General features: G+C 49.0%; 1 long non-coding RNA gene across 2 annotated transcripts in view; it reads left to right on the top strand.

Moving 5' to 3' along the window:
* The window catches only part of LOC134935565 (uncharacterized), a 70,123-nt gene extending 47,231 nt beyond the window's left edge, over positions 1-22,892 (top strand). For both annotated transcript variants that reach the window (XR_010180252.1, XR_010180253.1), the window contains 2 exons: positions 20,969-21,028; positions 22,099-22,892. This is a non-coding gene — a long non-coding RNA (uncharacterized LOC134935565). The remainder of the gene's footprint in view (positions 1-20,968; positions 21,029-22,098) is intronic.
* Positions 22,893-23,572: the final 680 nt, after the last annotated feature.

The raw sequence follows: 23,572 nt of genomic DNA, 5'->3' as shown, positions 1-23,572 counted from the left end.
CTCCACAGTGCCAGATACATAAATGCCCCCACAGTGCAGTCATGCCCCCACAGTGCCAGATACATAAATGCCCCCACAGTGCCAGATATACCCCCACAGTGCCAGATACATAAATGCCCCCACAGTGTCAGATACATAAATGCCCCCACATTGCCAGATACATAAATGCCCACACATTGCCAGATACATAAATGCCCCCACAGTGCCAGATACATAAATGCGAAAGGAATGGGTACCAAAGTCCGCCCCGCGCAAGCCCAACGCCTCGAAACATTTCTTAAACACAGCAGCAAATTGAAACTTCGTCAGCGGGCCAGCGTGCACGTGCACCAGCAACTCGTCGCCCCCCGAAGGCCTCAACCGGAGATACTCCTGCGCCAACCGCAGTGGGTAAACACTCGCTTCCTCCTGGGCCTCCAAGGACACCCAGCGACCCCGACCTGTTTGATCTGTCTTGGACTGCACAATGCTACAGAGCAACAGGCCATCCTGCAGGCGCACATTCTCGTAAAGCATACCCGACTCACGAGATGACTTTCTGCACGCCACTAACTCGCTCACTCGGAAAGCCCCAAAGAAAGCTAGGGCATACGCACTAGTGATGAGCGGGTTCGGTTTCTCAGAAACCGAACCCCCCCGAACTTCACCCTTTTTACACGGGTCCGAGGCATACTCGGATTCTCCCGTATGGCTCGGTTAACCCGAGCGCGCCCGAACGTCATCATCCCGCTGTCGGATTCTCGCGAGATTCGGATTCTATATAAGCAGCCGTGCGTCGCCGCCATTTTCACTTGTGCATTGGCTGGCGTCCTCTCCGTATATTGTTGATGCAAATATTTGTGCTTGCTTTACTTATTGCTTAATTGTGGGGACTGGGGAGCAGCTGTATATTAACATAGGAGGAGTACAGTGCAGAGTTTTGCTGATCAGTGACCACCAGTTTTATCCGTTCTCTGCATGAAAAAAACGCTCCTTATCTGTGCTCAGTGTGCTGCATATATCTGTGCTCACACTGCTTAATTGTGGGACTGGGGAGCAGCTGTATTATATAGCAGGAGTACAGTGCAGAGTTTTGCTGACAGTGACCACCAGTATACGTTGTCTGCCTGAAAAACACTCCATATCTGTGCTCAGTGTGCTGCTTTATTGTGGGGACTGCGGACCACCAGTATAATATTATATAGGAGGAGTACAGTGCAGAGTTTTGCTGACCAGTGACCACCAGTATACGTTGTCTGCCTGAAAAACACTCCATATCTGTGCTGCATTGTAGACAGTATATAGTAGGAGTACAGTGCATAATTTTGCTGACCACCAGTATATAATATATAGGAGCACGGTACAGAAGGCCACTGCTGTACCTACCTCTGTGTCGTCAAGTATACTATCCATCCATACCTGTGGTGAATTTCAGTTTTGCACAGTTTGCTGACCACCAGTATATAATATATAGCATTACGGTACAGTAGGCTACTGCTGTACCTACCTCTGTGTCGTCAAGTATACTATCCATCCATACCTGTGGTGCATTTCAGTTTTGCACAGTTTTCTGATCACCAGTATATAATATATAGCATTACGGTACAGTAGGCCACTGTTGTACCTACCTCTGTGTCATCAAGTATACTATCCATCTACATTCTATACCTGTGGTGCATTTTAGTTTTGCAGTTTGCTGACACAGTGACCACTAGTATATATAGCAGTACGGTACGGTAGGCCACTGCTGTACCTACCTCTGTGTCGTCAAGTATACTATCCATCTAGATTCTATACCTGTGGTGCATTTCAGTTGTGCAGTTTGCTGACACAGTGACCACCAGTATATATAGCAGTACGGTACGGAAGGCCACTGCTGTACCTACCTCTGTGTTGTCAAGTATACTATCCATCTACATTCTATACCTGTGGTGCATTTCAGTTGTGCAGTTTGCTAACACAGTGACCACCAGTATATATAGCAGTACGGTACGGAAGGCCACTGCTGTACCTACCTCTTTGTCGTCAAGTATACTATCCATCTAGATTCTATACCTGTGGTGCATTTTAGTTTTGCAGTTTGCTGACACAGTGACCACCAGTATATATAGCAGTACGGTACGGTAGGCCACCGCTGTACCTACCTCTGTGTCGTCAAGTATACTATCCATCTACATTTTATACCTGTGGTGCATTTCAGTTGTGCGCAGTATATATAGTAGTAGACCATTGCATTAATACTGGCATATAATTCCACACATTAAAAAATGGAGAACAAAAATGTGGAGGTTAAAATAGGGAAAGATCAAGATCCACTTCCACCTCGTACTGAAGCTGCTGCCACTAGTCATGGCCGAGACGATGAAATGCCATCAACGTCGTCTGCAAAGGCCGATACCCAATGTCATAGTAGAGAGCATGTAAAATCCAAAAAACAAAAGTTCAGCAAAATGACCCAAAAATCAAAATTGAAAGCGTCTGATGAGAAGCGTAAACTTGCCAATATGCCATTTACGGCACGGAGTGGCAAGGAACGGCTGAGGCCCTGGCCTATGTTCATGGCTAGTGGTTCAGATTCACATGAGGATAGAAGCACTCATCCTCTCGCTAGAAAACTGCAGTGCCACTCCTAGATAGGCCAGGTGTTTGTGTCGGCCACTTGGGTCGCTTAGCTTAGTCACACAGCTACCTCATTGCGCCTCTTTTTTTCTTTGCATCATGTGCTGTTTGGGGACAATTTTTTTAATCTGCCATCCTGTCTGACACTGCAATGCCACTCCTAGATGGGCCAGGTGTTTGTGTCGGCCACTTGTGTCGCTTAGCTTAGTCACACAGCGACCGTGGTGCGCCTCTTTTTTTCTTTGCATCATGTGCTGTTTGGGGACAATTTTTTTGAAGTGCCATCCTGTCTTGATTGACACTGCAGTGCCACTCCTAGATGGGCCAGGTGTTTGTGTCGGCCACTTGTGTCGCTTAGCTTAGTCACACAGCGACCTTGCTGCACCTCTTTTTTTCTTTGCATCATGTGCTGTTTGGGGACAGCGACCTCTGTGCAAATTTTAGGACTAAAAATAATATTGTGAGCAGTGAGGTGTGCAGAATAGACTGAAAATGAGTGGAAATTATGGTTATTGAGGTTAATAATACTATGGGATCAAAATGACCCCCAAATTCTATGATTTAAGCTGTTTTTGAGGTTTTTTTGTAAAAAAAAACCCGAATCCAAAACACACCCGAACCCATCAAAAAAATTTCAGGGAAGTTTTGCCAAAACGCGTCCGAATCCAAAACACGGCCGCGGAACCGAATCCAAAACCAAAACACAAAACCCGAAAAATGTCCGGTGCACATCACTAATACACACAATTAAACAGGGCCACCTCGACCTCCGAGGTCGCAATTCGAGGCAGCAAACCCAGCAACTCCGTTAGAAGCTGCAATGTCACGGGTCTACGGGAGTCCGGGGGCGCCAGTCGCATCCTAGCCCATCCTTTAAGCCCTCTGGAAAGGACAGAAGACCCGGTGGGGTCCGTCATCCTGTGGAGCCGAGAGTGAAAGGAAATGCCCGCAAGGGCAGAAGACATGGCCACTTTTGACCTACCCTTTTGATAATGTTCCCAAACAAAGGGCATCAAAACGTCAGCCGGGGACTCACCTGCCACACCGTACCTACTTTGAAAGGCCGACCAATCAGGCCAGGCCGCATCATACGCCCTGAGCGTGAAAGGAGCCAACGCACACCTGGCCAGAGCAGCTAACCTGATTCGACAATCTGCCAGACAGAAGGCGGGCACGGTAAACCCTCCGCCGCTCCCGGAACCAACGCCCGGAACTTATCAAATTGGAACCAAGACAATGCATTCGCAATTCCGTTGTCGATTCTGGGAACGTGACAGGCCCTGAAATTAATATTGCGCCGCAAGCAAACTAACACTAGATGCCATAGAATCCGCAATGCCTTAGGAAAGGAAGATCGCTGATTATTGTTAGCGTGTACCACCCCCAAGTTGTCGCAACGGAACGAGATGTCCCGAATTCGCGAACTTGGGGCCCACAACTCAAGAGCAACTATGATCGGGAACAACTCCAGCAAAAGGAGGTTATTGGTGAAACCCCGCGCTACCCAAGAGGACGGCCAGGCAGCAGCGCACCATGCCCGGCAAAAAATGCCACAAAGCCCTGACTGCCCAAGGCATCCGTGAACAACTGGAGCCAACTGCTGGAACAACAAGGGGGAGGCCACAAAACCTCCCTGTTGAAGGACACCAGGAAAGAAACCCAAATCTGCAAATCATCCCTGATCTCGCGGGAAAGGTACACGGTGTGATGCTGCCGGACCGTCCCCGCCGTGGCCCGTTCAAGTTTGCATCAGAAAACCCTACCCATGGGAATAATCCAGCATGCAAAGTTGAACGAATCAGCAAAGACTGTACCTGCTTAAGCTGAACCATGCGCTTGCCTAAACAATCGTGAATTAAACCCAACAACTTACGCACTTTATCCTCGGGGAGGCGACAGCAACCCGCCACCGTGTCTATTTCAATTCCTAAATAGCTAAGACAAGTGCAGGGGCCCTCACACTTGTCCTGCACGACGGGAACCCCGAAACTTTCGAACAAGGACCTAGCCACCGACAGAATATCTCCACAGATCGAACTGCCCCTGGGCCCATAAAGAGAAAATCGTCCAGGTAGTGAGCCACCCCGAGTTGGCCGGAGGCGGCCTGGACGCACCAGTGCAAAAACGTGCTAAATCTCTCAAAATAGGTGCAGGAGACCGAACAGCCCATGGGGAGACACCGATCCACGTAAAACTCGTCCCCCAGTTTGAAACCCAGAAACCGCAGGGAATCCGGATGCAGCGGAAGTAGCCGAAAAGCCGACTCCACGTCCAATTTCGCCAACAGGCCCGCCGGACCACAGTCCCGCACCAAGCGCAGAGCGTCATCAAAAGACTGATAATGCACCTTGCACACGGCCTGAGGAATGGAGTCATTAACCGAAACGCCCGGAGGATGCGACAAGTGCTGTATCAGGCGGAACTTGCCTGGGGCCTTCTTGGGCACCACCCCAACGGGGGAGATGCACAAGGAGGGCATAGGGTGAAAGGCGTATGGCCCACACATGCGCCCCAAGCCGATCTCCGCGTCCACTTTCCGCCGGACCTCCTGTGGGAATTCGCGAGCCGACCTCAAATTCTGGCGCGCCACCACGTGCACCGAATTCGAAATGGGCAGACGAAAACCATGCCGAGAACCCTCCAAAAGGAACGACGCTGCCGACTTGTCGGGGTATAAACTCAGCCAGCGCCACAATTCAGGAACTCGCATCGGGGAGAAGGCCTTACTTGCCAACTCCCCCTGCCTCGGCTGGAGCGGAGGGCTTACTGCTCGCCGCCAAGGTGCAGTCTGTGGCCGGGTGACTGGCCCCGCACAACTTACACGAGTGGCGAAAATGACAATTTACTCCCCTGGCGCATTTTCCCTCGTTGTAGGCATAACACTTTCCTTTCCCAACCGAGCGGGAGCCCAAAACCCCGGCCACCACGGGCTTCTTGACCACGGCGTCCGGAGCGGGCTTGACCTGCTGTGTGACCTCCAACCACACCTCGACATCCTTAAAACCCGCGGGCAGAATGGGGTTACCATCCTGATTATGACGGAATATCTCGTCGTAATCCCGCCAAGCGGAACCTTTGGATTTTAAGTACATGTCATGCACCAAAAAAAGGTATTTGACCAAATTGGAATACTCAGCGGGCCACGATTCTTTGTATCAAGCCGTAAAAACCAAGAACCCCCGCAACCACTGGTGAAAATTGTGGAAAGCACTCTCCCCAATGCCCTCCGGTTTCTTAGCTGCGTTAAAATCCTGCCGCATCTCATCCGTAAGGGTAAAGATGTCAACGTACTTCCCCTTCCTAATTTTTTCTCGCATCCGCTTACGAACCTCCCGGGTAACTGCAGTGTTGGCGCAATGCACCATCTCCGTATAACGGGGGGTTCAGGGGGAACTGCCGACGCCGGCGCTGTCACCTTTCGCGATTCCTTCGCCATGCACCGCGTGATAAGTCTAGCTAGTTTACGCGGGTGCCGCGGAGAACCTGAAGAAACACTGCTAGACGAGGAGGAAGAAGAGCTAGACGAACAGTGTGAAGTAATAGCGTGCTCACCAGTGCCTGAAGGACCTGGAACAGCATCGTCCGTTGCACCTGACTCCGGTGGCTGCGGAACTTCCCCCGTCGGTGCTGCGGCCCTCTGCAACCTCCGGCCCCTCCGTAACGAAGACCCGGAACCAGCCAGCACCTGCGAGGAGGAAACAGAAGGGACAACAGGTGCAGAAGAAACCAGCGCATCAACAGCAATGGGGGTAACAGGCGGGGGAGGGGGCAAAGCCCAGTCGCTCTGCGGAGGGGGGCCAGCGGGAAGCGGCGGTGGAGAACCCCCAACGGATGGGTACGAAAAGGCGTGGGGGAAGGCAGACCCGACCCCCGTAGCGCCACCAATGGTGTAAGCAGGCCGCCACGCAGGAGGTGGAAAGTAACCGACCGACCCAGAAAATCCCGACGAAAGTAGGCGCAGGGGGCGGCAGCAAAAAGTGCGTCAACGGGTTCGCCCCAGCCGGGGACGACCCGGCATGCGAGCCCGCAAAGGGGGGAACCGCAACCCGGGGGCCGCCGACCGAGCACGTTGGCTGGACGCCGACGTCCGAGCCTGCAAAGTAGGGTGAAAATTGCGGGGAGGACGGCACTGGGAGGCCTATGAAAGGCACTCCGGAAGACGCAGGAAATGCCTGCGCCAGAGGCCAAGGAAGGCCACCAGGGAAAAACTGACCCCCAAGGAACCCGTGAGGCGCGGCAAACGAAAGAGGAGGGCCGGGCAGGCGGAACGCCGCCGCGATGGATGACTGAGTCGCCCCCAGCTGCAACGCCCCCAGTGGGCCGGGGGGGGGGGGGGCGCCTGGAGCCCGATGCCCGGGGACGCCGACGCGGGAAGATGTGCAACGGGTGACCGGGAGCCCAGCAAAAAGGCTCCCGCCGCGGGATCCCCATCCGGGAACCCCCGCCCCGAAACTGTAGGAGGGGCGGGCGCCGCGGCATTCCCAGCCATGCTCCCCGCCCCGAAAACCCCAGAGCCCGCCCCAGTCACCCCATCCCCAACCTTATATGCGGGCAAAAAAGCCCCCCCCCCTGTAGGGAGGGGCCCCTCCGCATCCGCCGCAAGCCTGTTGTACAGAGGGCACAGGACCCTGCTGCCCCACACTCACTGGCCCTCCTTGTATAACAAGCCCCCCCTCTCGCCCCGCAGCGACCGCCCGGCACCACGTGGGTGCCCACGCCGCCGCTCAGAGCCGTAGGCGGGGAGGGAAGGGGAGACACGGCGCTGACCAGCACGCCGGGTGAGGGATCCGCTCGGCGCACCGAGGCCGCCGGGGACACCCGCGACCGCAGCCCGGCCGAGCCGTGCATCCCGGCGGCACGTGCAGAGTGGCCGCTAGCCGCACGAACCTTGCTGGCAGGGGAGCGTGCCGCCCGCGACCCGACCCTGCCGCGACCTGCCACTGCCGGAAGCAACCTCCGGGGGGCCGCACTACAGGAGCGAGGGGTGCCCACGGCCTCCACAAGGCGGCGGGAGGGGGGTGCAGAGCGGCGTGGATGCGGCATGATGGGCAGCGGAAGAAACCACAAAAGAATAATTGAAGGTAAAACAAGGGAGGGAGACAGTACAGCAAATATAACTGAACAATTGGAAACAGTACAAATAAACTGTAGCAGTATACTCAGCCTTCCTGGGCCATACAATAAATGGCAAGAGGAAGTCTGAGGCACATGATCCTGCCCTATATACTAACATAAGACCAACCCCTTAAAGCTTGATGGACAACCCTCTAATCCTATAGGAAAAAAACACCGGAAATATGATCTGCCTAGCAACTGCTTAGTCATCAAACAACCAATCACCAAAAGTTGGGCTCTTATATGGCCTCAGGCTTATGCAGCCTTCAGCTAATCTAAACATCAGTGCACATGCGCAGGACTTTATGCATCCTCCACGTTTCATACGTCATTCCAACAATGACCCACTAGTGCCCCCTCCGGGAACAGACAAAATCAGAATCCTGACATTGGGGGTAATTCCAAGTTGATTGCAGCAGGAATTTGGTTAGCAGTGTTACGTTCCTGGTGCTCAGAACAAGAGAGATGTTGCGTAGTGAGTCCAGAGCACCAGAACCTGACGCTGAAATAAGGTGTGGTATGGAAATAACCCCTAGCAGCCTACCTCCATTGTTTCACCCGTGTGGTCAGTTCACGCCTGCGTGACTATGGTTTCTTGGGCCCACGGCAGCCGCGTTGGGCGGATTAGGTCTGCCCAACTCCGATGCCCTCAGGTCTTAAAGTGAGACAAGGCGTGAACCGAGACAGGATAATAACAAGGGGACCTCTAACTAAAGCAAACAGAAGGCTAGGGGCTACTAACAACCCTAAAACTAAATACATCTGCGCACGCCGCCAAAGGAAAAGAACAACAAAGGAAATGCTGTCCACACGCCGACACTGTGACAGCATATGCAGAACCCTCTGCAAAACACCAGTAACAGATATAACCAAGGAATACAGCGGCCTAGGCCGACGGACGCGGCAAAGCCGCTACTCACGGAACCGGTACAAATACTGGCAAACAGACAGGAACCCCCAATGTAGCCGACACAGGCTCTCAGAACCGGAGGACAGGCAGAATCCCAAACGACAGACCGGTGGACACCAAGAAGCCAGATACTCGACCAGGCACAGACAAAGCCACAGGACTTCTGGACAGGAACGCTTCACGGCAGGACATGGGATCAGACACTGGAACCGACACCCAGGAACCGACACTCAGGAACCGACACTCAAGAACTAGCTCAGAACTCAAGAACCGGCGTCTGTGTATTGCACTGAGCCAGAATATAACAGAGAGCCCTAATTAATTATGTCGTGCAGCTGCCCTGTTGCCTGACTCCAAACTGACAAGATGCAATTAGCAGACAGGTGATGCCAACCACATGGAAACAGGCTGCAATTACACAGACTCACCACCGACAGCAAACAATAATCTTCAAAACCAGAGCAAAGAGAAATCCTGGCCTGCAAGAGAACTCTAAACATAAAATACGGAAAACAGGAATGAACCACTACCTGTGGTTCATAACAGTACCCTCTCCTTAAGGGTGAGCTCCGAACACCCCATGACACCCACGGGGAACATAAACAGAAGTATAACATAAAATACATAAACAAAATGCAAAACAGGAATGAGCCACAGCCGTGGCTCATAACAGTACCCCCCCCCCCCCCCCCTTGAGGAGGGGTCAACGGACCCCAAAATTCAGCCTTTCCAAAACAAGGGATACAAAAAAAAACCTGACACACTGGTCTAACAGGTAAGAAAACAGAAACAAGCTGTGGCAACAGCTTGTAACAGTCCCCATCCCCTTGACGGTGGCCACTGGACACAAGACAAGGAAAAATTATTTTTTTACACAAGGCAAGAGTCAATTATTTCTTCTTCTTCTTCTTCTTTTTTTTTTACAAAGTACTTGAGGTCTGTGTTAGGCGCAGCGGTCCGGGACTTCCTCCCCGCCCGGCGCCTAGCAACTAAGGACGCCGTGCGTGCTGCGCCGCCGGCTCCCTAGCAACGCTAGGACGCCGGGCGCGCAGAGCCGCCGGGACCCTAGCAACGGGGACGCCATGGACGGACCGTGTTCCCCGTTGCAGGGTTGATTTGTTAAACTATGTACACATGTTTTCTGGTCGTGCAGCAGGGCAGCTGCACGACATTCTTTGTAATCAGGCTCTGGACTCTGATTGGAGGATTCCCTGATAAATGCCTTCTCAGTGCCTCACACAGACGCCGGTGATAGTTTCCTGCATGCTGCTCATGTTGGTGAACGTCTGTTCCTGTCTGCTGTACCCGGTCATTCCAGTCCTCTGAGTTCCTGAGTCTTGGTGTTTGTCATCTCATCCCTAGCAGTTCTCCTGGTCCTCATTTACCTGTGACAGCCTTTAGAGGATCTCGTTTGGTTTCGTGAGTGGCGGCTCTGCCGCGTGCTGCGGCCTAGGCCGCTTTATATTGTGTTCTGGTTTTGGAGCATTTGCGGAGGTATCCGCTTCCACAGTCCTCTCCGGAACTCGGCGGTGCCGTGTAGGAGAGTGGACTAGTGGAGTATTTTTGGTTGTCCTTTTCCCTTGCGGAAATCCGCGCATACTTTAGTTTTAGGTTTGTTAGTAGCCCCTGGCCTTGTTGTATAGTTAGAGGGCCCCTTGTTATCACCCTGTCTCGGTACACTCTTTGTCTCTCATTAAGACCTGAGGGTGCATCGGAGTTGGGCAGACGTAATCCGCCCTTCAAACGCGGCTGCCATGGGCTCAAGCAACCATAGTCTCGCAAGAGTGTACTGACAGCACGGGCGAGACAACGGAGATAGGGCGCCAGGGGCTATTCCCATTCCTTTCCCCTTTCCCAGCATTACGTTCTGGTATTCAGGTCCTTTCATATAAGATCACCCCAGACCTGAGTACTATAACTATCATAACATTATCACCGGCCCAAAAACTTAAAAAAAAAAAAAAAAAAAAGGGGTTTTAAATTTTTCCCCATTCAGTTTTGGTGAGAGTTAACCGGCTTCATGAATCCGGCAGGGTTAGGACCAAATCCCGGTCAGCTTTTAGTTAATCAAATTCAAAAACTTTCTCAGATGGTTCAGGACCTTTCTCTTCGGGTGAGATCGCAGGAAGATCTTTTGCGAGCCTCCCCGAGGGTGGTCCCAGAGCCAAAGATGCATTTACCTGACCGTTTTTCGGGTAACCGAAAAGATTTTTTTAATTTTAAAGAAGCGTGTAAGCTATATTTTCGTTTAAGGCCCAGTTCCTCTGGTACTGAATCTCAGCGGGTTGGGATTATTATGTCGTTACTCCAGGGGGATCCACAGACCTGGGCGTTTGGGTTAAAGGCTGAAGATCCTGCTTTGTTATCTGTAGACGCCTTTTTTAAATCATTAGGTCTGTTGTATGATGACCCAGATAGAGAGGCGTCAGCTGAGAGTCACCTGCGTGCTCTCAAACAAGGTAAAAATCCAGCAGAGGTGTATTGTACCGAATTTCGCCGTTGGTCGAACGACTGTGGCTGGAATGACCCGGCCCTGCGCAGTCAGTTTCGCCTCGGTTTATCTGAACTTATTAAAGACAGTCTCCTCCAGTACCCCGCTCCTGAGACTCTCGATAAACTCATGGAGCTTGCTATAAAAATAGATCGTCGTCTCCGAGAGAGGAGGGCTGAAAGAGGAACAACTGTTAGGCCTAGTCCTTGTGTTTATACCTTTCCTGAGGACGTCGAGGAGCCCATGCAGATGGGTCTCTCCCGGCTGTCCCCAGAGGAAAGAACCAGAAGATTAAGTTCTGGTCTTTGTTTGTACTGTGGTGGTAAGGGACATATTGCTCGCAACTGCCCGAACAAGTCGGGAAACGCTCTGACCAAGTGAATTGTGAGGGGGTTCACTTAGGTCTGCAGCTTATCTCCTCAAATGACTCTCTCTTAGTCCCTGTTAAGATTTCCTTTGGCAGCCTCAGTTCATTGGTGTCGGCCTTTGTCGACAGTGGAGCTGCAGGAAATTTTATGGATTTAACTTGGGCTAAGGCCTTAGGCATTCTACAGATACCGTTGGATAAACGTATCACCATGCATGGGTTAGATGGGGGTCCGCTTTCCAATGGGATAATTACTCACCGCACACCTCCAGTATTACTTACAGTAGGAGCCTTACATTCTGAAGATATAGAATTCTACTTTACACATTGTCCGGCAGTTCCTGTAGTTTTGGGTCACCCTGGGCTTGCCTTTCATAATCCCACCATTGATTGGCGGTCCGGGGAGATTTCCCAATGGGGTCCTTTTTGTATTAAGGAATGTATTTCTTATCCAGTCCGGGTTGCAGCAGTTGTCCCAGAGCTTATTCCTGTGGAATATCAGGATTTTGCCGATGTGTTATCCAAAGGCAATGCGGACATTCTGCCTCCCCATCGGTCCTACGATTGTGCAATTGAGTTAGTACCAGGTGCCACTTTGCCTAAGGGGAGATTATATGCCCTGTCCGGGCCAGAAACCACGGCCATGAATAATTACATTCAGGAAAGCCTTAAAAAAGGTTTTATTAGGCCTTCAAAATCTCAGTTGAGTGCAGGATTTTTCTTTGTTGAGAAAAAAGATGGGTCACTTAGACCATGTATTGATTTTAGGGCTCTGAATAAGATCTCTGTGAAAAACACCTATCCTTTGCCATTAATTTCAGTGCTTTTTGATCAGTTACGCTCCGCCGTGATCTTTTCAAAAATTGATCTTAGGGGAGCTTACAACCTCATCCGAATAAAATCTGGGGATGAGTGGAAGACGGCTTTCAGCACTCAGTCGGGTCACTATGAATACCTGGTGATGCCGTTCGGCCTGTCAAATGCTCCGGCGGTTTTTCAAGACCTCATTAACGATGTTCTCCGTGACTTCCTTGGGAAGTTAGTGGTCGTTTATCTTGACGACATTTTGATATACTCAGAGTCTATGAAACAACATGTAACCCAGGTGCGTCTGGTTCTTCAAAAATTACGAGAGAATCATTTATATGCCAAGCTTGAGAAGTGTGATTTTCACATCACAGAGGTGTCTTTCTTGGGGTACATTATTTCTCCCCAGGGATTTTTCATGGAACCGAAAAAACTCCAGGCAATCCTTAATTGGGCGCAACCCACTAATTTAAAAGCAATTCAGCGCTTTTTAGGGTTTGCTAATTATTATAGGCGGTTCATTCATACTTTTTCTGACCTGGTCGCTCCCATAGTAGCTTTGACCAAAAAAGGAGCGGATCCCTCCAATTGGTCGCATGAAGCGGAGTTAGCCTTCCGGGCCTTGAAGCAGGCCTTTGTCTCAACTCCTGTCCTCAGACATCCTAATCCGGAGCTTCCCTGTATTGTGGAGGTTGATGCCTCAGAGGTTGGAGTGGGGGCTATCATTTCTCAGGAGGATCCGGAATCTCAGGAGTTACATCCTTGTGCCTTCATGTCCAGGAAATTCTCCTCCGCTGAATCCAACTATGACGTTGGTAATCGGGAATTACTGGCAGTAAAATGGGCTTTCGAGGAATGGAGGCATTGGCTGGAGGGAGCTAGGCATACTATTACTGTTTTCACTGACCATAAGAACCTGCAATATATTGAATCAGCTAAACGGCTTAATGCTCGGCAGGCACGTTGGGCATTGTTTTTTTTACTCGTTTCAGGTTTATAATCACCTTCAGGCCTGGTTCCAAGAACACGAAAGCTGATGCCCTGTCACGTTGCTTTCTTCCAGTTCACAATAGCAATCCTGTTACTACCCCCATAGTTCCATCCTCAGTCATCCGGGCAGGCCTCACACAGGATTTATTTACTCAGTTAAACCAGCATCAACACCAAGCTCCTAGACTTACTCCTGCTGGTCGTCTTTTTGTCCCTGAATTTTTGAGAGGCACTGTTTTAACTGAGTTTCATGACAACAAAGTCTCGGGGCATCCGGGTATCACTAAGACCTTGGAGTTAGTCTCTCGCTCAGTGTGGTGGCCTAGTCTTTCTAAAGACGTTAAGGAATTCGTCCATTCCTGTCAGGTTTGTGCACAGCATAAGGTTCCTCGTTCGTTGCCTATCGGGCAACTTATGCCTTTAGCCGTTCCTCTCAGGCCATGGTCTCATATTTCCATGGATTTCGTGGTGGACCTTCCCCTTTCAGCCGGATTGCGAGTCATTTGGGTGGTAGTGGACCGTTTTAGTAAAATGGCTCATTTCATTGCTCTTCCCCGATTACCCTCTGCTCAAGGGTTGGCAGTTTTGTTCCTCCACCATGTGTTCAGGCTCCATGGTTTGCCCTCTGATATTGTCTCTGATCGGGGTCCACAATTCATCGCACGATTCTGGAAACGTTTTTGTGCCTCATTGAAGATGAAATTGTCTTTAACATCGGGTTACCATCCACAGTCTAACGGGCAAACCCAACGAGTCAACCAGTCATTAAAACAGTACTTACGCTTGTATTCAGCCAAACTCCAGAATGATTGGTCCGAGTTTCTTCCTTTGGCCGAATTTGCTTATAATAACTCTTGTCATTCCTCCACCAAGGAGTCCCCATTCTTTTCAGTCTTTGGTTTTCATCCTAGAACCAACTCTTTTTTCCATCATTCTCCAGTTTCCTCGTTGACCTTAACCTCCCATCTCAGAGCAATTTGGAGAAAAGTGCACCTTGTCCTCAGAAAAGCGGCCTTCCAAGAAAATAAATTTTCTTTTCTGATAGGCTCCGACGTCCTTGCACTTTTAAGGTGGGAGATAAGGTATGGTTGTCAACTCGCAACATCAAGCTTCGAGAAACCTCGGCTAGACTGGGACCCAAATTTATTGGACCGTTTCTTATCATTAAGAAGGTTAATCCAGTTGCTTTTCGGCTACGCTTGCCAAGATCTCTCAGAATTGGAAACACTTTCCATTGTTCCCTGTTGAAACAATATGTTTCTTCCAGCAGATTTCCTCGGAGGACCTCCCAGGGTAGATCTCCAGTGGATGTGCAGGGACAACAGGAGTTCTTGGTAGAGAAGGTGTTAGATTCTAAAGTGTCCCGGGGCCGGCTTTATTTTTTGGTTCACTGGAAAGGCTATGGTCCGGAGGAAAGGTCTTGGGTCCTGGATAAGGATCTACATGCCTCTAAACTCAAGAGATTATTCTTTCAGGAATTTCCTCAGAAACCTGGCTTTAGGGGTTCGTTGACCCCTCCTCAAGGGGGGGGGTACTGTTAGGCGCTGCGGTCCGGGACTTCCTCCCCGCCCGGAGCCTAGCAACTAAGGACGCCGTGCGCGCTGAGCCGCCGGCTCCCTAGCAACGCTAGGACGCCGGGCGCGCAGAGCCGCCGGGACCCTAGCAACGGGGACGCCACGGACGAACCGCGTTCCCCGTTGCAGGGTTGATTTGTTAAACTATGCACACATGTTTTCTGGTCGTGCAGCAGGGCAGCTGCACGACATTCTTTGTAATCAGGCCCTGGACTCTGATTGGAGGATTCCCTGATAAATGCCTTCTCAGTGCCTCACACAGATGCCGGTGATAGTTTCCTGCATGCTGCTCATGTTGGTGAACATCTGTTCCTGTCTGCTGTACCCGGTCATTCCAGTCCACTGAGTTCCTGAGTCTTGGTGTTTGTCATCTCATCCCTAGCAGTTCTCCTGGTCCTCATTTACCTGTGACAGCCTTTAGAGGATCTCGTTTGGTTTCGTGAGTGGCGGCTCTGCCGCGTGCTGCTGCCTAGGCCGCTTTATATTGTGTTCTGGTTTTGGAGCATTTGCGGAGGTATCCGCTTCCACAGTCCTCTCCAGAACTCGGCGGTGCCGTGTGGGAGAGTGGACTAGTGGAGTATTTTGGTTGTCCTTTTCCCTGGCGGAAATCCGCGCATACTTTAGTTTTAGGTTTGTTAGTAGCCCCTGGCCTTGTTGTTTAGTTAGAGGGCCCCTTGTTATCACCCTGTCTCGGTACACTCTTTGTCTCTCATTAAGACCTGAGGGGGCATCGGAGTTGGGCAGATGTAATCCGCCCTTCAAACGTGGCTGCCATGGGCTCAAGCAACCATAGTCTCGCAAGAGTGTACTGACAGCATGGGCGAGACAACGGAGACAGGGCGCCAGGGGCTATTCCCATTCCTTTCCCCTTTCCCAGCATTACGTTCTGGTATTCAGGTCCTTTCATATAAGATCACCCCAGACCTGAGTACTAGAATCATAACAGTCTGACCAAGGTAATTCCCCAAACATTGTCTGAACTGATGGTACCTTCCAGCAAGGCTGGGTTCAAATCAGAGATTGGTTTCTTAACCTTGGGAGCTGAACTTTCAGGCAAAGTATTACTACTAGAAGAAGACAGAAAAGCACATCCTGTAGTCAAAGCAATGGGCTGAGATTTTTGTGCCGAGTTTACAGTATACGGTGGACTCTCAGCATATAAGACGGGTGACCTAGAGGAACCTGAACCAATTTCTTTGGAACCATGTCTCTTAATAACTGCATCACTGAATGCCAGGGGATCCTGAAGAATGGGATCTTCAGCTTTCATTAAGCTGGACGCCCACTCAAAAGGCTCTCCTCTAAAGGAATATATCAGATAGAGCACAAGGTTCTCTGAAGTGATGCCCAGAAATGGTCTAGACAACAAAATGGTGTAATAGTGTTTGTAAAGCACCAGAAATTGGACTAAGTCCCCATCAAAGATTATAGATGTTGAGATATCAACAGAGTCAGGATCTGCTTCCTTCCCATCTGACTGACTAGAGTGCTTTGCTAGGACCTGGTCACTACAGACCTTACTCGAGGCTGTGACTTTCTGAAACCCACCAGGGGCAGTGACTTTCTGAACCCCACCTGGGGCAGTGGACCTCGGAACCCCACCCGGGGTAGTGACTTTCTGAACCCCACCTGGGGCAGTGGCCCTCGGAACCCCACCCAGGGTAGTGACTTTCTGAACCCCACCCGAAGCAGTGGCCCTCAGAACTTCCTCTGGGGCAGTGGCCTTCGGGAACCCCGCTGGGGCAGTGGCCTTCGGGAACCCCGCTGGGGGCAGCATCTCGGATTCTTTTACTGGGCCCGGGCCGTCAGCCTCCCTCTCTGGGCCCGGGCCGTCAGCCTCCCTCTCTGGGACCGGGCCGTCAGCCTCCCTCTCTGGGACCGGGCCGTCAGCCTCCCTCTCTGAGTCGATAATTATCGAAACTTCTCCCGGGACTATGACTTCCGGGACTTTTGCTGAAGCTATAACCTTCAGAACCTCCACTAACGCTATGCCTCTTGAGTCCTTTCCTGGGTAAGCGACTTCTAGACCCTTCTCTGGGGCTGTGTCTCTCGAGAACCCACTTGGGGATATTTCTTCAAAGATCCCTTCTGGAGTTTTGCTTCTCGAGTTCCTTTCTGGTTTTAGACACCTTCTCTGGAGTTGCGCTTTTCAAGTCCCTACCTGGGGTAACAGCTTCTGAGACCCCTTCTGGTATTGACACCTGAGCTATAATATTCGATGTCCCTCTATGACCCAGAGCATCGGGTACCGCTCCAGGACTCTGGGCATCGGGTACCGCTTCAGGACTCTGGGCATCGGGTACTGCTCCAGGACTCTGGGCATCGGGCACCGCTGCAGGACCCTGGGCATCGGGCACCGCTGCAGGAACCTGGGCATCGGGCACCGCTCCAGGACCCTGGGCATCGGGCACCGCTCCTGGGCATCGGGCACCGCTCCAGGTCCCCGGGCATCGGGCACCGCTCCAGGGGTTTGCAACTCTTCTTCAACAGGAAAAGCAAGAGAGGAGAGAAACATTCTCCTTTGGTTCCTGAATCTATAATGGGGCTCCCTAGCCCAAGGACCCCAATTATAGGACAGAGTGCTTTTTAGTGTGGGTTGTGTGACAAGTACCTCTGCCACAGTAGAGACAGGAGTAGGTCTTGTATCCTGACTCAACTTGGCCAGAGGGTAGGACTTGTCACCACACTTTGGCTTGCGCAACTCACAGGTCTGCAGATAGTGGCCTAAACCCCCACAATATAGGCATAAATTTAAGTTTCTGCGACGCAGACGCTCCTCTTCTGAGAGCCTGGGCCGCAGAAAACTTTTAAACTTTTTCTCTTTAACTGAACCTGAGGATTATCTTGTCACCATATTGTGAGCAAGAGTCTCTTTAGAGGTAGATGAACTCTCAACGACTTCTGACAAGATAAGCAAAATTTTTAGTCAGAAGGTTTTGCAGTTGCTTTAAGGATTGCTGCAAAACTTTCAGTCACTCAGGTTTCAAAGCACTGAAAGCAGAGTTCAGGGCTGAGAGAGACACCTGCAGGGCTTGCATAGTTGGCATAGGAGGATTTTAAACTAGACAAGACAAGACTAAACTAGACTAGACAAGACTGGACCGGATTTTTTTTAAACAAGACAAGACTGGATTCTGCACACCGGACTGAATTCTGCACACTGAGTTCTAGACAAGACTGGATTCTAGACAAGACACTGGACCAAAAAAGAAAAAAACTACTATTTAGCTTTGTTTATTTTTTTGTTGTATGTCCGATGATAATGTTACGTTCCTGGTGCTCAGAACAAGAGAGATGTTGCATAGTGAGTCCAGAGCACCAGAACGTGACACTGAAATAAGGTGTGGTATGGAAATAGCCCCTAGCAGCCTACCTCCATTGTTTCACCCGTGTGGTCAGTTCATGCCTGCGTGACTATGGTTTCTTGGGCCCACGGCAGCCGCGTTTGAAGGGCGGATTAGGTCTGCCCAACTCCGATGCCCCCAGGTCTTAGAGTGAGACAAGGGGGTAAATTTACTAAGGTGGGAGATTTTTAGAACTGGTGATGTTGCCCATGGCAACCAATCAGATTCTACTTATCATTTATCTAGCTGCTTCTAGCAGATAATAGATATAATCTGATTGGTTGCTATGGGCAACATCACTAGTTCTAAAAATCTCCCACCTTAGTAAATTTCCCCCAAGGCGTGAACCGAGACAGGATAATAACAAGGGGACCTCTAACTAAAGCAAACAGAAGGCTAGGGGCTACTACCAACCCTAAAACTAAAAACATGTGCGGCACGCCGCCAAAGGAATAGAACAACAAAGGAAATGCTGTCCACACGCTACTCACAGAACCCGTACAAATACTGGCAAACGGACAGGAACCCCCAATGTAGCCGACACAGGCTCTCAGAACCGGAGGACAGGCAGAATCCCAAACGACAGATCGGTGGACACCAAGAAGCCAGATACTCGACCGGGCACAGACAAAGCCACAGGACTTCTGGACAGGAACGCTTCACGACAGGACATGGGATCAGACACTGGATCAGACACTCAGGAACCGACACTCAGGAACCGACACTCAGGAACTAGCTCAGAACTCAAGAACCGGCGTCTGTGTATTGCACTGAGCCAGAATATAACAGAGAGCCCTAATTAATTATGTTGTGCAGCTGCCCTGTTGCATGACTCCAAACTGACAAGATGCAATTAGCAGACAGGTGAGGCCAACCACATGGAAACAGGCTGCAATTACACAGACTCACCACCGACAGCAAACAATAATCTTCTAAACCAGAGCAAAGGGAAATCCTGGCCTGCAAGAGAACTCTAAACATAAAATACGGAAAACAGGAATGAACCACTACCTGTGGTTCATAACAGTACCCTCTCCTTAAGGGTGAGCTCCGAACACCCCATGACACCCACGGGGAACATAAACAGAAGTATAACATCAAATACATAACCAAAATGCAAAACAGGAATGAGCCACAGCCGTGGCTCATAACAAGCAGTTGGGCAGAACCATGTGCACTGCAGGGGAGGCAGATATAAATGTACAGAGAGAGTTAGATTTGGGTGTGGTGTGTTCAATCTGCAATCTAAATTGCAGTGTAAAAATAAAGCAGCTAGTAACTATTTACCCTGCACAGAAACAAAATAACCCACCCAAATCTAACTCTCTCTGCACATGTTATATCTGCCCCCCCCCCCTGCAGTGCACATGGTTTTGCCAAACTGCTAAAAAATTTCCTGCTGCGATCAACTTGGAATTACCCCATTGTCATTGTGATTGTGGTGTGTAGTGGTAGTGGAGGAGCGTGTTTTGTGTTTTTTTTTTTTATCAGTGTTATTTGTTGTTTGTCTGGAATATGTCCCAGTCAGAGGTGAGTGAGGTGGAAGAGGGGAGTGAGGTGGAGGAGGTTAATGAGGAGGAGGTTGGTGCTACGGCCTTGAGTGACAGTGATGGTGCTGTGGCTCCGCAGCCACGCACCACTACAAAGATGTGGCGCAATGTGAAGTTCAGCTATGCAGAGAATGTTGCATTGGTGCGGGAGCTGATGAGCCATCATCGTCAGCTGTTTGGTTCTGATGCCGCCAAGGTTCCTTCACACAGGAAGAGTGTTCTGTGGGGGAAGGTAGTAGCGGCAGTTAACCGTGAGGGTGTGGTGAAGAGGACCGAGGACACGTGTCGTAAGAGATTCTATGACATCAAGCGCCGTGTCAAGGATAAGATGGCCAAGAAGGCAAAGTCAGCCAGACAAACAGGGGGTGGCCATCCCTTCAGAGCATCGTATCGGGAGTGGGAGGAGCCTGTGCGGTTCCTTATTCCGCCAGAAGTGGTTGGTGCGACTAATGTCCGGGATTCGGATCGTCCAACGTAGGATGGTAAGTTTGTTGTACAATATGTATATTGTTTTAACATATGTGCTTTGTCCTTAGTTTTCTGAAATGTAGATAATTTTGTTTGTAAGTCGGTTAATTGTTCGAATGTGTTGGTGATGTAGTTTTGTACCTAAATAGTTATGTATTTTCCCTTTGTATTGTGAAGTAAGCAGTTTTCCTGGCCCTTTTGCAGCCTCAATTCTGTTCTGGGTGTTTTTTTTTTTGTTTTTTTTTGTTTTTTGCTTTTTTGGGGGTGTTTTTAAATGAAGTGTGACTCACGTGTTTTCATGAATGTTTAGTCCATTTTGGTGAATGTATTTATGGTTAATGTATGTTGTTGTGGATAGGCCTTTGTGTGCAAGATGTGATTATTGCCGCAGAATCATTATTTTGTTTTTTTAAAACAATATATGTGGTTATTGTGTGTGTGTGTTTTTTTTTTTGTTTCTATCAGAAATAATGTTTTGTTTGTTAGAGACTAATATTCTTGTTGTGTTAAACATCCACGGTTGGTTTTGTAGTTGTATAATATTGTTAATTCTGCACCTTAAGGTATGGATTGGTTGGTGTAATTGGTTCATAATTATACTATACACACCCAATGAAGTGAGCCAGAAAAGCATAACCAAAGTTTTATTTAATTCTCATAATGTTCTTCATATGTCCACATCACAAAATGTTTTTTGTTTCAAATATGCAATCACAATGTAATGATCATAAGGCCAAACTTCATTTTTCTACAGTACGAAAGAGAGCCAGGACCCAAACCACACTGCCAAGAGATGCGGATGCTGGCGATGCAGGTAATATGTTTGTGGATACACATATTCTGAAAACACATAGAAAGACAGAATTATGTCTATTTTAACCCATAGGAACTTTATCATTGCACCACACTCCACTAAGATGACCTTTACAGGGGTCTGCCAGTCTCCTGAAGAGGGGAAGCAAGAGACGCCGTCTTGAGGCGGGAACTACACCCGCATCCTCTCTACCACAACGGCGCATCTCCACTGTGTTGGCTCAGCCACCAGAAGCCATTTTGGCCAGTCCACAAAGCGAGGAACCACAATCCCCTCAGCCTTCTGAGTAAACATAAACAAATAATTAAAGTGCTTTTTACACAGTGTTTTTGGACACAAAATACACATGACCAAAAGCACACACTCATCCTTGTACTAATCCACACCAGCAAACACATGGGGGTAACTTTACTAAGATGGGAGTTCTATTTAAGATGTGATGTTGCCCATAGCAAACAATCCTATTCTACCTTACATTTATACAGCACCTTCTCGAATATAATATCTGGAATGTGATTGGTTGCTATGGGTAACATCCCATCTTAAATAGAACTTCCATCTTAGTAATTTTACCTCGTGGTAAGCATTATTTTGTGGTTCAGATCTCAACTTAACAATATGCGCAAAATAGGTGTGCCCACTTCAGCCAACCAGATTTTTTAAAATATGTTTGTTCATTAAAATGTAAAAAGTTTAGTGGCCAAGACTGACAGCCTTTAACAATGTATGAGTGTATTTTTCTACACATTTAATGTATTGTGTTTGTGTGGCAAAACAAAGCTTTAATCATAATATGTCATTGGTGGCATTTTTTGTTATTATAGTTCTACGTGTTTGGCCATTAAGTAAGGCTCATAGTCCAATATTTACCTTAATAATTGTTGGAATGAGTAGTCTACCTAAGAAGCCACATGTTTATAAAATAATGTAAAATAAATGTAAAATTTTAGCCCACACTCTATTTTTTATTTACAACATGCATATTAAGAAGTAATGCATGTTTACGTAAAGCTGAAACCAACCAGAAGACCAACACTAACTAAATTGTGGCTGTCTTCAACCCCATACAGATAGAGACATCATGCCTCAGGATCCCCAGCAGGAAACTGACTTGCAGCAAACGTTCACACTCCACCTGCAAGCAATTGATAATAACCAGCCAACCGCACCGGCTGACATAACTCCACCACCCCAAACATCCCCCACCCCCCAATTGAGCCCAACACCACCCAAGCCACAAATGGGACAAGAGTTTTGGGACAGTTGGGCCACACAACAGGCACAAAACCATACCTGTCTGCGCACACACAGCCAATATCTTGCCAGTCTGCCCCATCATCTACCTAGACTCAGTAGAAACTCAAACAGACTGATTGTGCAACTTGGCAGAGTGGCCAATACGATGGAGCAGATGAGAGCAGACAACAGCCAACTTATAGCAAGTTTTCAGCGCATAATGGATGAATAACACCGCCATCAACAAGTCCTCATTCAAATAATTCAAAACAATCAGTTAATTACCGAAAGCCGGTCCAGAATCATCTCCAACAACACAGCTGCAACCACACAACTCACAGCAAGCCTCAACAACCTGAGCCAAAACATAAATGTGTTGGCATCCCAGCAACAAGGCTCAAGCTCAGGGACAACCACACATAGCCAGACCCCAGTTACATCCCCAGTTAGACGATCCAGCAGAACACGGTCCAATGTGCCATCACAATCCTCTGCAGCCAGCAAAAAAAAACCTAGGAAATGAGCAACCCTGCAACAGTATATACAGTATTGCCAACCATATTTCAACAATATAGAATTGTGCCCAACCAAAAACAAGTGTTTAAGGTAATAAATGACTCAAACTCTATATGTGCAATGTTTAATTTGTTATTGACTGACAGTGTAAGACGAAAATGTTAGTGATTAACATGAAACAATACCGCATCACAAACATAATTCATATGTTGTTTAGGATTGGTTTATTGTTTAGAATTATATTGTTTAGGATTGGTGTTAGCCAATGTTCAGAAAGCCAAATTAAGACTTACCGGTAAAATGACGCAGAATCAGTTCTTGCCTTACCTGCCTCCCTACATCTGTACTCACACTGTCGCTAGATGTTTCTAACTCCTCTACTTGCTGACTGTTTTCTTCATCACCAACATCATCCTCCTCCTCAACATGTGGCAGATGTTGGCACAAACACATGCTATGAAGAAATCAGCAGCAGAACACAATCCTAGTCACCTTTGAGGGACTATACAACAAAAGCCCTGCAGACTTATCCAGACACCGAAACCTAGATTTCAGCACACCAAAACATCTTTCTATCACATTCCGCGTGGACTTATGTGCATTATTGTAATTGTGTTCAGCAGGGGAATCAGGTTGGGACAATGGAGTAAGAAGCCAAGAGAAGCATCCATATCCCCCATCACCTGAAAGACAGATATAGCCAACATTAGGATATGTGGTTTAGGCAAAAAATAGCAAACATAGTGATGATGTTGAGGTTAACACACATACACACAACAAACTTGGAACATA

The sequence above is a fragment of the Pseudophryne corroboree genome, chromosome 6 (genome assembly GCF_028390025.1).
Source record: "Pseudophryne corroboree isolate aPseCor3 chromosome 6, aPseCor3.hap2, whole genome shotgun sequence".
NCBI classification, from domain to species: Eukaryota; Metazoa; Chordata; class Amphibia; order Anura; family Myobatrachidae; genus Pseudophryne; species Pseudophryne corroboree.
This window is presented reverse-complemented; position numbering and strand designations above follow the sequence as displayed.